Source organism: Sus scrofa, chromosome X (genome assembly GCF_000003025.6).
Source record: "Sus scrofa isolate TJ Tabasco breed Duroc chromosome X, Sscrofa11.1, whole genome shotgun sequence".
In the NCBI taxonomy this organism is placed as follows: Eukaryota; Metazoa; Chordata; class Mammalia; order Artiodactyla; family Suidae; genus Sus; species Sus scrofa.
Genome location: NC_010461.5, coordinates 90,528,022 through 90,543,133, shown reverse-complemented (window position 1 = coordinate 90,543,133; position 15,112 = coordinate 90,528,022). Strand labels below are relative to the sequence as shown.

At 50.4% G+C, this 15,112-nt stretch overlaps 1 long non-coding RNA gene across 1 annotated transcript in view; it reads left to right on the top strand.

Annotated features, from left to right (window-relative positions):
- Nucleotides 1–15,112, top strand: part of LOC110257717 — a 47,221-nt gene that overhangs the window by 4,382 nt on the left and 27,727 nt on the right. The window contains exon 2 of the long non-coding RNA XR_002340627.1: nt 10,377–10,524. This is a non-coding gene — a long non-coding RNA (uncharacterized LOC110257717). The remainder of the gene's footprint in view (nt 1–10,376; nt 10,525–15,112) is intronic.

Sequence of the window (15,112 nt, the reverse complement as noted above, 5' to 3'; positions counted from 1 at the left end):
TCAGCGTGCTCTCTGCTTCTAGCCCTCCCTGACTCTCTGCTGTGCAAAGCAACCCTAGGCATGCTTTGGGTACCTCGAGCATCAGAAGACAGGCCTCCGTCCTCTCAAAGACTGATGCTAGAGAAGGTTCTGGAACTATTTCAGTCCGGGAGTTGGCTCAAATACATATTCCAGCCACTATCTTCACAGGGACATAGCACCTCTGGGTTTGGGGTTCATCTCTGGAATCTGCATGTTTAAGAAGTGCTCCTTGGGGAGTTTCCATCGTGGCTCAGCGGAAATGAATCTAACTAGCATCCATGAGGACACAGGTTCAATCCCCGGCCTCACTCAGTGAGTTAAGTTTCCTGCATTGCCATGAGCTATGGTGTATGTCGCAAACGTGACTCAGATCTGATGTTGCTGGGGCTGCGGCGTAGGCCAGCAGCTACAGCTCTGACTCAACCCCTAGCCCGGGAACCTCCATATGCCTTGAGTGTGGTCCTAAAAAGATAAAAAAAAAAAAATTATAAAAAGCGTTCCTTGGGCTACACCTTAAAAAAGATGGTACTCTATCTCGTGGAATGAGGGTAGGGGGTGGAGAGGAAGATCCCAGGGCTCCGATTCCTATAACCAGTCCCAGCCTACAGCCTGAGCCGCTCCGAGAGCACATGGAAGTGCCATCTGAGTCCTGACCTTTTGCCCAGGCAGCAGCTCCTAGCCTGTTTCACAATGACCTGGGGCAGTTTTAAATATCTGAGTTACAGACCTAAATCAGTGATGCTACCAGTCTGGGGTGCTAAATAGACAGAGAGCCCTCATTGAGAGGTATTTTGAGTTACTGGGGGCTATAGGAGATCTGGATGGTTTATAGCATGCCAAAGCCACACTGGCAGGCTTCAACTCACAGCCCAGGCCTCTTATAAGCTGTGTGACCTGGAGCAACTGACTCAATCTCTCTGTGGTTTGGTTCTTCACCTGTAAAATGGAGACAGGAATAACTGCCTCGTCACGTTCTTCCCTTGGAATTATGATTTGTTTTGTCTAACAGGTTTATTTATTTTTATTTTGTCTTTCTGTCTTTTCCAGGGCCGCACCTGCGGCATAGGGAGGTTCCCAGGCTAGGGGTCTAATCGGAGCTGTAGCTGCCAAGCTTACACCACAGCCACAGCAACGCGGGATCCGAGCCGCGTCTGCAACCTACACCACAGCTCGTGGCAACACCAGATCCTTAACCCACTGAGCACGGCCAGGGATCGAACCCACAACCTCATGGTTCCTAGTCGGATTCATTAACCACTGAGCCACGAAGGGAACTCCTGTCTAACAGGTTTAGAACCACGCCTGGCCTACATTAAACTCTCGGCGAACACATAAACAGGGTCTATAATATTGATGAGGAATTAAATGAGTTCATGGCTGTGAAGTGTTCAGAACCATTATTGATGTGGTTCCAGATATTTAACACAGAAATCGGTAGCCATCCTCAGGGTTTCAGAGGAGATCCGAGCCATCCTGAATAACAGTCCTAGGGGAAAAGTTGGTCAGAGGCTCAGAAAGATGGCAGTGTGGGGTCTTTTACATTCAGAGTGTAACAGAAACTCCTGTGGCTAACTCGTTGCTATAGATGTATGAGTTTATGAGATTTGGTTATGGGACCTGCTGGTCTAATTAAAGTTTTCGGACTCCTGGGAGACCCACAGTGGTTTGCATAGGCTGGATGTTTCAAAATGCCCCCGCGAATGTGCTTCCAGCTCCGTAGCCCTGAAGACTCCATTGTGGGCACTGAAGGCTCCAGCGGTCATTGTAGAGCCCTGGTGTCTGTCCTTTCTGTCTCGAATCCCTGGTGGTTCATTTACTGCATTTCATTAGAAGACACCCGCCCCCTTCAACTAAGGGACTCAAAAGCTGAAGTGATTGTCCCTTCCTTCGCTGGTGGGAGCGCAGCCCTGGAAAAGGGGACTCTGGTCCTGAGGAGAAGGGATGAGGTTTCTGGGAGGGGCTAGGAGAAAGGGGTCTTCTCCCCCCAGCCCGTGTCTCCCACCACCTCACCCCTTTCACGCTGGGACTCCCCAGCTCTGTCCCCAGCCCTTGCCCTGGAGGAGTGAATGGGAAAAGAGACTCTATCCTGTCCCATGAGGTCAACTAATGCCACTTAACCCTGGTGGCTTTTCAGCCCCATCTCTCACCCTGCCTCCTGTTGGACATGCCCACTCATAAGTCCCATCGGCATCCCAGATCCAATGGGTCCAAGCTGAACGTGTCACCTGTCCCCACCCATGCCCCTGCAACTAATAGTCTTGTGATCCCCCCCACCTCAATTAGCAGCATCTGCATGGACCCAAGCTGGAAGCTCAGGGTCACTGTCAGCTTTTCTTGCTCCCTGACCCTCCAGGACGCCCAGCCCTAAGGTTTCCCCCTGCTGACGTGTCCCTGGAATGGTCCCCTGCTCTCTGCTCTCCCTGCCTCAGTCCTTGACAGGGCCTCCCAATCGGTCTACCCACGTCCAGCCTCTCTAAGAATTGTCTTCCTGGCCTGTCACTCCTCAGGCTTCATGAAAACCTTCGCTGGCTCCCTATGGCTCACAGGACAGAGGGAAAAACTCTCAGCCTGGCCACCAAAGCCTTGACTAAGCTGCTCCCCACTCCCTTTTCTGCCCCCTCTGCTGCTACCACCCTTGCACCCCACCAGCCATGGTCCCACCTTCCAGACCAGGCGCTTTCATGCAAGTGCTTCTCCTTCCCTCCCTTGCTGCTCCTCCCAGCAAAAGCCTCCTCCACCCTCCAGGGTCCAGCTCAAAGGGCTTCATCCGAGAAGCCTGCCCAGCTTCTCGATACCAGGTCATTTTACCATCAGCGCCGCCATGACGCCGCTATGGTCCTCGACTGCAGCATCCTTGGACCATGAGGATTTGTGTGCGCCCCCGCCCTCCTGCTGGATGGAGAGGTCCCCAGAGGCTACTGGGGACCCTACTGGGTCCTCCTTTGCATTCTCAACACCTCCCCAGGCTTGTATACAATAAACGATTGCTTTCCTCATTTGTAGGTTGGGAATGAAAAGAATAGCTGCTACCTTCCAGAGTCAGAAGGAGTCAATGAGATAGTGTATATAATATTCATGCAGATAATGATAAAGAAGATGGTGATGAATAGTTAGCATCCACTCAGTGCTTTTTATGTGCTAGACTCTGTCCCAAACTCTTTACGTGGATGAGACTCAGTTAAATAGATGAGTTAATCCGTGGAAAGTGATTATGTATGCATGTGTTTGCGTGTGTATATGAATATATAGTATAGACGACATATATATTAGATGACATATATATAATGTATATACTCCACACTGTGCCTGACCTCTAGCGGGAGCTCAAGTTTTTCCTTTCTTCCCTCATCTTCCCATTCTTCATCCTTAGCCCTCACTACACATCGCCCCCTGGGCTGGGGCAGGAGAGAAGAGACAGCAGATGGGGTCTCTGCATCATGGTCCCTGGTAACAGACTGGTTAGTGGGAGAGAGGGAAGCTCTTGCGATTGCCTTTGGACCTGGGGTCTAAGCTTAGTCTCCCCACTCAGGTTGTCATTTCTTTGAGGGCCGGGGGCTCTGCTGGACCCCTGCCTGAGACCCCCATACACTCGCAGGTGGGCACGCAGCAGGCCCTAAGTAACCTCTTAGTCTAGGCTCGGCTTCCAAGGTCCTAGTTTCCAGCATTTGCCGAGGCAGGTCCTGGAGCCACAGCCCACGAGTTCTCAGGAGCAGAGAGCAGCAGCCGAAGCCGCCCAGTAGCCGCCCTTTGGGCGGCGCACTGCTGGGCTTGGGGCACCTGGCCAGGAGGCTGGCGGAGGGTCAGCATCCCGGATGCAGCTCTGCCTCCATCCAGCCAGGTGAGCCTGTGCCAATATCCCTGCTTGCCTGGGCCTCACCTGTAAAATGCTGCCCTCGGGCAGTCTGGGGTGGCGTGACAGCTGTGAAGGCTCATTGCCAAAAGGCTGCACAAAAGTAAGGTGTTGCTAATTTCCAGGGCTGGGGCTTCACTCAGTAGGAAACATTCAGGAAGTGGGGGAGGATGGAGGGAGCAGGGGCTCGTGTATCCAGGACATATGGGGGCCTATATTTGTTGTCCTCCTGCTTAGCAGCATTAGTGATTCAAGCTGGTGCTGCCTGTGGAACACTCTGTCCTTCGAGATCCTCAGGGACCCGAGAGGACCTTGAGCGGGGCCCAAGCCAGCGCACAAGACTGTGCGAAATAGAGTGATAGCGATGGGGAGCCACGCACGCAGGTTGACCCGCATGCAGTCGCACTCCCCGCGGCCCCCAGTGCTGCCAGGCAACAGCAGCTGGAGCTAATTACAGACAGACAGACAGCTCCTGCTTCATCCGGCTCTGGTACTCCAAACCGTCAACCCTCCCCACCCCCCGCCCAGCCCCTGGGGATTGCCTGGGCTCTCAGAACGGGGGGTTTCTGGCGCCACAGTTAAGTGCCTAGAAAGAACACAGAGGGGGGTGGGTAGCAAGGAGGGGATTAGGTGGGGGGGGGGAGCTGGCTGGGATACAGATGCAGCTCTGTGTTCACAGATGTGCTCTCCTGGCAAGAGCGAGCCTAGGCACTCAGCCGCTCCCTTCTCCTTCATCTGAATCCGCCCAGGGATCCCCTCTTAACCCTTCTCCCGGTTAAATCCTCAACTTCCGCTTCAAACTCCGTATCTGGCACAAAGCTCAATAAATGTTGAATGACTGGAGGGATGAATGAATCCACGAACGCTCCTCAAAGCCACATGACTCCCAAGCCCCATCTCACCAACCCTAATAACTCTGCAAGCCCTTTGCTCTGCCTTTCTTTCTATAACCTCCCTTTGGGCAGTTTCAACTCCCACCTCTATACTTCTGCCTTCCAGGTCTCTTTCCAGCCCAGACCTCTTCGGCTGCCTGAATGTGCCTTGGGCTCTCCAACTCCGACATGCCCCATATTAAATTCTTCACCAATGAGGTCCCCAGGGGTTTTCTAGCAGTGAGTCCTGGACTGTCCATGGAGTAGGCGAGGGAAGGACTTGTCATGTGCCCCCTAGCCGGATAGAGGCAGTGAATATATTAGCACAGGCATGGGGCAAACTCCTGTTCCCAGGGTCTCTTTTAACCATCACCCCCACCCATAAGGAAGGCCAAGGTGGAAACCTGGGTGGCTCACTGCCCGATCTGGGCTTCTGAGCTTGAGACCCAGCAAGTTGTTTCAGCCAAAAGAAGTCCTTGGAAAGGAAACATTATGTGCTGAGGACTTATTTCTTTTCCAACACTCTTCAGCCTGACCCCACTCTCATTGACCCTTATCCCTGCCATTCCTCACCCAGTACACAGACACACACACACACACACACACACACACACACACACACACACACACACACACACGGGTCTCCTCTCACTCCCCAACTCCATTCCTCTTCATTCTGGAGCCCTGTCCCCAGGCTCATTGCAAACTCCCAGGTAAATATTGAACCCAGATTGGCAGAGACTGGAGATTTCATTCCATCAGACCAATGCTGGAGGGAGGACCCAGAGTGTATACTGCGGGTCCACACTCCAGTTCTTGCCTGGCCTTGGCAAGGATAAGAGCCAATAAAGCTCCCCCCCCTTTTCTCCAAGCCCTCCTAGATTTGGACAGCAGCCAAAGGAACGGGTTACAAGCACAGTGGCCTTTGGTTCCCGACGGTGTCAGGGCCTGTGAAGACAGAGTCCAAATTTCTTCCTTTCTATTCCCAGAGGGTCCTGAGTGCCAGGCACTGGGACAAAGGCAAGGTATGGCTATACTCAACCATGTTATGGTCACCTCTTGGCATTTTCAGGTTTTAAAGCAATGTGAAGACTTTATTACCGACTTCAGTCTGATGTACAACACATGAAGTCATTTATTTAAAGCATCCATGTGTTTAATCTCCAGTGAATTTGAAATCCATTTGTTCATTCAGCAAATATGTATATTTGTTATACATATTAAATATAATATATATCAAAGAGCTGTGAACCATGGTTCTTGCCTTCCAACTGCTCCTCTTCTAGTTGGCAGGGTATATCTATATAACAAGGGTTAATTGACAATGCCAGGCCATGCCAAGTTCCCTCCTGTGCCTGGTGTGGCCTCTTGCACTCCCTCTGGCAGGACTGAAACTTTCTGCTCTATTGATACTGTCACAACTGTTGCTCTCTCCTCCACTATGAGATGGTGGTTAGATGTATCTCTAGGGTGGGGCGAATCTTTTCTGCCATTCACTAGCTGTGTGGCCTTGGCCAAGTCACTCAGCCTTTCTGAGCCTGTGTCCACTCTGTACCATGAGGACAATAATAGTGCCTGCCTCACAGAGTTACAGCGAGAATCAAATGAATTCATACACACAGTACACGAAGAATATCTGGCACATAGTAAGTGCTCAATAAACATTTGTAAATATTATTCTTCTGCTGTACCTACTGTTGACACCAGAGGTTCAAATTCTTAGTGGGTTTCCAAAAGAAGCTCATAGAGGCCTTATTCCTTCATCCATTCAATCAACAAATCCATGTCTCCAAGTCCCTGAGCTAAGCCCGGGTCACATAGACAAATAAGGCGGAGCTCCTGCCTTTGGGAATAAACAATTGACTCAGCGTAGTCCTGGGTTAATGGTGCCCTGAAGCACCTGGAAGAAGCAAACACAAATTCTTCCTGGAGGAACACACCCTCCATCCACGTCCAGATTCCCATAAATACAGTCGGGCTGAGCATGAACTCATAATCTAAAATTTCAAAGCACACAATGAAGCCAGAAACAACAAAAACAGAATCATACCCTCCAAAATTCAGATACTGTGCTCATGTGATATAATTTATATATATTTTTGTCTTTTTCTTTTTAGGGCCACACCCATGGCATAAGGAGGTTCCCAGGCTAGGGGTCTCATCAGAGCTGTAGCTGGCGGCCTACACCACAGCCACAGCCACACCAGATCCGAGCCACGTCTGCGACCTACACCACAGCTCACGGCAATGCCAGATCCTTAACCCACTATACGAGGCCAGGGATGGAACCCACAACCTCATGGTTCCTAGTCGGATTCGTTTCCACTGCACCAAGACGGGAACTCCTAAAATATATATTTTTAATTTTAGGTAAATAAAAAAAAAAAAAACGAGAGTATTTTGAAAACATTAGCAAAGAATAAGATCCTGGCAGAAAATAATTCGAGAACGCATCATCTTTTTATAGATGGCAAAGCTAAGGCTCAGAGAAGGAAATAATCCCTTCAATGCTACATAGCTAATCCTGAGGGACTCAAGTCAGGCTCTCGTGTCTAATGATTTTTTGGCAGGCTCGGCTCCTGGGGCTGGGCACTTTTTCCCTGAGTCACTCTACGAGTGAGATGAGCACAAAGTACTGTGTTAGACCTATAGAAACCACAAAAAGAAACCGAAGAGTGTCCCTATTCTCAAGTAGCTCAAAATTCAATACAGAGCACGACTACATTCAGAAAGAGAACCATCTAAGCCATGAGGTCCTGCTGTCTAGCCCGGGGAACTATATTCCATCACTTGGGATGGAACGTGATGGAGGATAAGGTGAGAAAAAGAATGTATATAGATGTATGACTGGGTCACTTTGCTGTACAGCCGCAATTGACAGAACTGTGTCAATCAACTATAATAAAAAGTTTAAAAATTAAAAAACCAGAAGAAGAAGAAAAGAAAAATAACCATCGCTATCAGGGTGCGTGGTAGAAACTAAGGGACAGGGAAAAGGCGGATCTGTGGGCAAGAGGCGCTCTGGAGTGGTGACAGGGGAACAGACTGGCCAAGGTCACGGAGGAAATGATCCCACACAGCAGTTCAGGGAACGGCAAGTTCATTTGGCTGGCACGGGGCTGCATGCAGGGACAGGCCAGCACCTGAGCGCAGGACCCTGCACTCACAAGGGTCCCGTGCTTGGTTGAATAAATATTGAGAATCTTAATACTCTGAAAAAAATTTTTTAAGTTAGTGTATCGTTGATTGACAATGTTGTGTCAATTTCTGCTGTCCAGCATAGGGACCCAGTCAAACATATATGTACATTCTGTTTCTCATACTCTCTTCCATCAGGTTGTATCCCAAGAGACTGGACATAGATAGTTCCCTGTGCTGTACAGCAGGACCCCATTGCTCATCCACTCCAAATGCAAGAGTTGAACACGGGGCTCCGCCTTTTCATTTTGCCCCCAGGGCCCGCTCAGAAATGATGTAGCCGGTCCTATACGGGGGGTATGGCTGGAAAGGCAGGGGTATTCTTGGGAAGGGCCTCAAATGCCTCTTTCCTATTTGCTCTACAGACCGTGAGGAATCGCCGAAAGGATTTGAGTCCGAGAGACAGGGTGACTGTGGTTTTAGAAAACCACATTGGGGGGGGGGTGGGGCATGTACAGATGGGTTACAGAAAGGAGAGGTGGGGTCTGGACAGGAACAGTGGCAGAGGACATGGGAGAGGAAAGAGTCTTCATTCAGTGATCCATTCTCCAGGTGTTTACTGAGCACCTGACAGGTGCCAGGTGCTGTGCTGGGATTCAGGGATGCCCCTGGCTCCACTCCCGATCTCAAGCTGCTCACAGCGAAAGAGGCAGAGAAGCGAAATAGATGGTGACTGCCCATGTGCTGAGGGCCAGGACGGGGTTAAGGTCAGGGTGTTGTGGGAGCCCAGAGGACGGGTCCCTAACTCAGACAGGGGATTCAGAGATGATTTCCTCAAAGGTGTGCCCTCTGAGCTGTATGTTGAAAGCGGAGGAGACAGTCACCCCTCGGACAAGGTACAGAAGCATGACCTAGGAAGGGGGCACAGGATGTGTAGCATCATGGAACAGCCACTGCGTGCCACGTGCCATCCTTTAGGCTGATAATCCATGTTCTCAGGCTGGTCGGGGAAGCAGACAACTAAGCGCAGGGTAACAAAACAATGGGGCAAGGGCAGGGATACAGAAGCTGTGGGAGCGCAGCGGAGCGGCATCTAGCCCAGCCTGGGGAAGTCTGAGAAGGCTCTTTGGCAGAGGGGTATTCTGAGCTCTGTGTTGTGGATAAGAAGGTGTCTGCTAGCTGAAGAGAGGGCGTGGGGGAGGCCGGGGAAGGGGGAGAGATGCGTGCAAATGCCCTGAGGTGAGAGACTGTCTGTGGCCTCGGAGAACTGGCAAAGACTCGTGATGATTCCGTTCTAGAAGGAGCATAGGAGGAGCGTGGGGAGATGGGACCAAAGAGGCCTTAAATGCCAAGCTATGGAGCGAGCCGTAGGTTTCCGAATTGACTGCCCACTGAAATCACCTGGGGAGCTTTAAACGCAACACTGATGACAGGCTCCCAACCCCAGGAACTCGGATTTAATGAGCCCGTGGGGGAGGCGTTGGGATATTTAAAAACCTCCCCCAGTTTATTCTAACGTACAAGCCTGATTGGGAACTCAGGGCTTTAGGGTGGGAGGTTTCAAGTCGGAACCTTTGTCAGAATCACCTGGAGGTCTCCTCAGACTTAAATGATGGGGGCGGGGACGAGGGCGGGCCCGCTTTCAGATGCAGTGGGTCTCTAAGGAGTTTTCAGACACGCTGTGACTGCCGGGCCCCAAGGCCACACTTGGAGAGCCTCTGGTCTCAGGTATGGTAAAGTCAGTTGCACTGGAGTAGAGGAGGGAGTGTGAAAGGATGGGATTTGTATCTTGGAAGGATGGCTCGGCCACTCTGGGGAGAATGATCCCCGGGGGAGGCAAAGAGAGCTGAGGAAATGGGAAGCTATGGAAGGAATCTAGGCGAGAGAGGATTTCTTCGAGGGAGTCCTGAACTCTGGACCTGGCAGGAGGAATGGAGAAAGTGGGTCAGATTTGAGGAACGCTTAGGAAGTAGACTTGGCAGGGCTTAGTGGCTGGCTGAAGGTGGAGGTGAGAAATAGGATGTGGGAAAGACAACTCTTGGATTCTTGCCTTGGGCAACCAGTGAGTCTGATTGTACCGGGCATGGTGGCTACTGTAATCAACAGGTAAATGTGTTAGGGAGTTCGCTTCGTGGCTCAGTGGTTAATGAGCATGACTAGGATCCATGAGGACGCGGGTTCGATCCCGGGCCTCCCTCAGTGGGTTAAGGATCCGGCGTTGCTGTGAGCTGTGGTATAGGTCGCAGACGCGGCTCGGATCCCGCATGGCTGTGTCTGTGGCGTAGGCCAGCAGCTGTGGCTCCCATTCGACCCCTAGCCTGGGAACCTCCGTGTGCCTCAGGTGCGGCCCTGAAAAAAAAAAAAGGTTAAAGGTGTTACCGGACTTAGGGTGGGAGGTTGGGGATGGGGGGCATTTCTGCCCTGAAATCTCATAGCCATAGTCTCAAGGGATTCAAAAGGGCATCTCTCACTGTCCCCTCAAACCCTGCTTTCAGCACCATGAGTCCTCACCGCGACCCTAATCAACTTGGGATTCTCTGCAAAATACCTGGAAAGGAAAAGGAAGATGTGATCGCACCGTGACGTGACCAACCAGCCGCTGGAGCCCCAGGTACAGGGCCTATGCCTCCACTATCACCCCAGGTGTGTTTCATTCATTCGTCATTTTCCTATTTATAGGGCTGCTGCCTAGAGCGGATTTTTTTTTTTTTAAATATTCGCAGAGGCCATGTTTCACATACAGGTAAAGAATTCATAACCTGCTCTTATACAACCGGGAAAACAAATGTAGCTGAAAGGGCAGCCTGCAAAGGCATTCATTCTGCGCGGGTTTGAAATGTGTAAAAATGAGCAATTTTCCAGTGCATCATCGGTCGTGACTACTTGTAAGTCTCCGCCGTGGGCAAGTAGACTGCCAGCAATCAGCAGGACCAGGAGGATGATGGATGGGATAATTGTCCATTAGAGTACAGATAATTTTTGTACCGTGGGAGGGTTCGACAGCATACAGACATGATAGATGGAAGAAGAGTTAGCTAATGTGATAGGAGTTGCAGCTCCATTTCTGGTGGTAACCATTCTCTGGCTGAATCGATGATGAATCAAAGACACGCTCTCATTTGAAAACTCTTTGCTCACCGGTGCACAACCCCCGCTTTGGGTTACATTTAATAGCATCATTAAAAACTGCTGTTCAAGAAACTCAAATTACTTTTCCCCAGAAGAAATCGTGCCACGTTAGAGAGTGCTTTTGTGAGCTCATAGGCAGGGGCCATGGGAGGGGGGTGTGTGCCTGTGTTTAAATGTTTAACATTAGAACCCTCGATGCCTAGCAGAGGGGGGCTGACACATACAGAGCACTCAATAAATGTTTGTTAAAGTGAAGTGAAATGAATTAATACGTTTGTCCATTCATTCATCTGTTTATTCCTTTAACAGACATTCATTAAATACCAGAATTAAGAGCTCTGTCCCCGGGGAACCAGATGCTTCGGGCTTCAAATGCTAACTCCAACCAGCTGTATGAACTTGAGCAAGTTACTTAGCTTCTCTGAGCCTGATGCCTCCCGCGTAAAATGGGGGAAACCATAGCACTGGCTCTCATAGGGCTGCGCGAGGGTTCAGTGAGTTAGTGTCTGGGAGTGCTGGGCAGGGCCAGGCCCATAGTAAGTGCTCACTAAAGGGCAGCTATTATCAGTATCATTGCTATATATACGAGGCCAGGCCTTTCTCAAGTAACGAGGTCCATATAAGAGGCACAGAATCCCTTAAGAAATGGCAAGGCTCTTGGCCAAAGCTAGCTTTCATTCAAGTGGTTATTTATGGTTTCTAGCCCAGAGCCCGACTGCCCTAGGCCTGCCAGTCCTGGCTTGGTGCCCTCCTGTGGTGGCTCTGGCTGTCTCTAGGTGGGTTGTGCTCTCTAGAGCAACCCGAGAAATTGTGGAGTGAGAAGGAGAAGGAGGAAGGTGAGGGCTGGCAGAGATGCCATTAACCAACAAGCAAACACCACCACACCCCCAGTGTTGCTAACTCACTTGGGTGTCTCTCTGTGCTTTTGTATAGCTCTTCCTGGCAACATTTCTACCTACTAATTGCTATTTTGAATGTTTATCCTCTTGGCTCGGTTGCACAAGACTGTCCTTGATTTTGATTTTAAGGCAACAGAGAACACTTGCCTTGGAGTTCAGGAGGTAAGGGGGGTGATGCAACTTCGTGGCTTGAGAAGATTCAGGGCATAGAAACAATCAGCCACTGAAGAGCTGTGTGACCTAGGGCTCCTTACCTACCGTCTCTGAGCCTCCACCCCAGAAATGGGAATGTAAGAAGAATGGTTGCCAGACTAAATGGAAAGCACTTAGGAAGATGCCTAATACATGGTGGCTATGACTATTTTCCTGGCGTCGGGAGGTGGAAACAGGAGCCCAGTGAGATTAAGGGGCCAGCCGCCAGGTAGCTAGTTAGCTGCAGAGCTTTCTGGTTCCTCATCCGCTCTATTAAACTAGTCCAGCCTCTTTCAAGGCCTTGACATATTCCCATCACCACCCCTCCGTCTGCACAGACTTTCATGTGTGAATTATAAGTCATGCTTTGTTTTTTTACATCAGGTAAATGTAACACATTTAAATGTGCTGCTTCTGTCTGTCTACCTGGAAGGTCTTAGGGGAGTGAGTGACTAGAGGGCAGGACCTATCGCTGATTCATCTGATATGTACTCAAGAGCTGTTGGGTGGATGTTGGTAGTTAAGCTGGCAGTCGGCAACCTGAGCGAGTGGTACCTGTCTTCCACCTCCTGGGTGGAATTCCAAGCCGTACAGAAAAGTGGAATGGGTCTACTGGACTCCTATGAATCTGGGTTTGAACTCTACAAGTGGCAGCTGGGTTTAAAACACCTGCCTGTGCTGGGAAAATGATAATAGGACCAGTAACCATAGCAGCGGCAGCAGTAGTAATAGCAGTGGTAATTGTAACGATTAGCAAAGAGTGGAGCAGGAAAATTTCCTCAAGGATTCATTTTGTTCTCAAAGGCTGTGAGAGGCCCTAAAGAGGCTATGTGGACAAAGTACCGTGTGGTTGAATCAGATAAGCCTGGGTTTGAATCCCAGCTCCCCGCATATCAGTTGTGTGATTTTTGCATTACATTCCCCGAGCCTCAGTCTCCTTGTTTATGAAAATGAAGATAGTGATAGTACCTGCCTCACAGCCTCGTGGTGAGGATGAAATAAGATATGGTAGGTAGAGCATATCGTGGCACAGCGCCTCACGCATAATAACAACTCAAACGCTATTTGACGCATTAGTGCATATGAACTTTTGATAAACTGGCAGGAAAGGAACTCCAGACACCTTTTAGGATCTGCATGAGATCTGAAGGAGGAAGAGTGAATTCCCAGGAAGAGCTGGTTCAACACTTAAGCACCTGTCTCTCCCGATGGACTACCCGATGTTGGAAACGGTAGGAAATTAACATCATCAGAACGCACCGTTCCCAGCGAGAGCAGAGAAAGCAGCCGCAATTTCACAGCACAGCCCCGAAGTGGCTGGAGCTCAAAGGGTCTCTGAGAATGCGATTAAGTGTTGAGAAGGACAAATTCGACACACACAGACAAGTCGGTCATGTCGCCCCTCCCAAATGGGTAGAAACAAATGCACCACTAAGCAACGAAGCCAAAGCAGGAAAGTCGACTCAAAGCAGTCAAAACGAGACCTGCTCGTGGTGGTGATCTCACTGGACTGGCCCCTTCACTCTTGGCCCTGGGGTGCCCTGCCAGATTGGACAACCTCTCAGACTGAGTGGTTGACCCTGGTGGGGAAGTCAGCTGTCATGATGTTGCCACACGTCCCCTCTCCCAGCCTAGGATGCAAAAGCTGCCTTTTCTCCATTTCCTGTTTCCCCCTCGCCACCGTCGTTCTGTTGGGGCATGTACATGCAAGGAGAGTAGCATTCAGGATTCCTACGTTCTCTGACTCTCTTTTAGCGCCTGCATTGGCTGTTCGCCAAGGCAACTGGAGCGCATTTTCAAAAAGCAGGTGAGTTTGGGGGAAGATCTCGTATCTCCTCCAATATTTTAATTCCCTGCAAATTAGAGCAGTCAGGACCCCCTCGGAAAGGTATATAATCACCCCCGGCGCCTCCAAATTAAAGACCCTCAACAAGGGGGTCCTTCTCCAGGGAAAAGTACCCAGGTGTGGTAGCTGCTTTTAAGACATTCGAGAAGCGACACACAGCTTATATTTCTGATATGAAAACCACTCTGTCTTCGTTGTAAGCAACCATTTGATGGGTGGCATTGCAGTCACGGGTGTGAAACATCTGGTTGTAACCAGAGTGGGGGTGACTGGCTCACCGCGGAGGACGGCAGGTACAAGGTCTTGTACCTGGCCCACACATGCAAATTCCCGCCTGGAAACTGACTCTCCCCTGTCAGAATTCAACAGGTTAATGTCAGCAGCTGGCAGAGGTCTGGCCATGGTTACACTGAGTGCCGCATGGCGACAGGTAAAGGACAACAGAAGGCCTCAGAGAAGGGACGGCAGATTGTCCGAGGGCAGGTGCCCTGGCTTGCTACAGCCAGGGGAGAGAACAGGCCCTGACTCAGCGCCAGGATTGGAGGTGCAGGGAAAAGAACCAGAAGACGCCTGGACAGGAAAAAGATGCTGACAAGCACCAATGATGGGGCACTTACTCTCTCCTCACCAGGCACCATGCCAGGTCTAGGTAAGGTCTCTCATTTGATCCCAGCGAGAGCCCCATTTTACAGAAAGGGAAACTGCCACCATAAGGAAAAGACAGACCCAAAGCAGGAACCAGGAACAGCCCTAGTACCAAAGCACCCAGAAGGCACAGGACTTGAAATCGGTTGCCAAGAAAAATTCAGGAACCTGAATTCTTTATAGTCACGGCAATGAGGATTAAGAGAGATGTGCATCTAAGCCCCTGTGTCTTTTCAGCTGACTCCCCTTTATTGGGCCAGCTGTGCCTATCACACCTCGAGATGGCTGGTGAGGGCTGGCTTGGCGAGGACTGGGACCAGAAAAGGGACGGAGAGGTGTCTGCAATAGATTCCTTCCAAGAGCGGGTGAATGGCCACATGCACTCCAGCCCCCACACTAGTGGGAGAAGAAGATCAATGTATCACAGTAAAAGAACTGGCCCACGAATTTGAGCTCTGTTTACACTTCTGAAATCAGTGCGAATCATTTCCCTGTTCGCAACTGAGATGTTCTGCCGTCA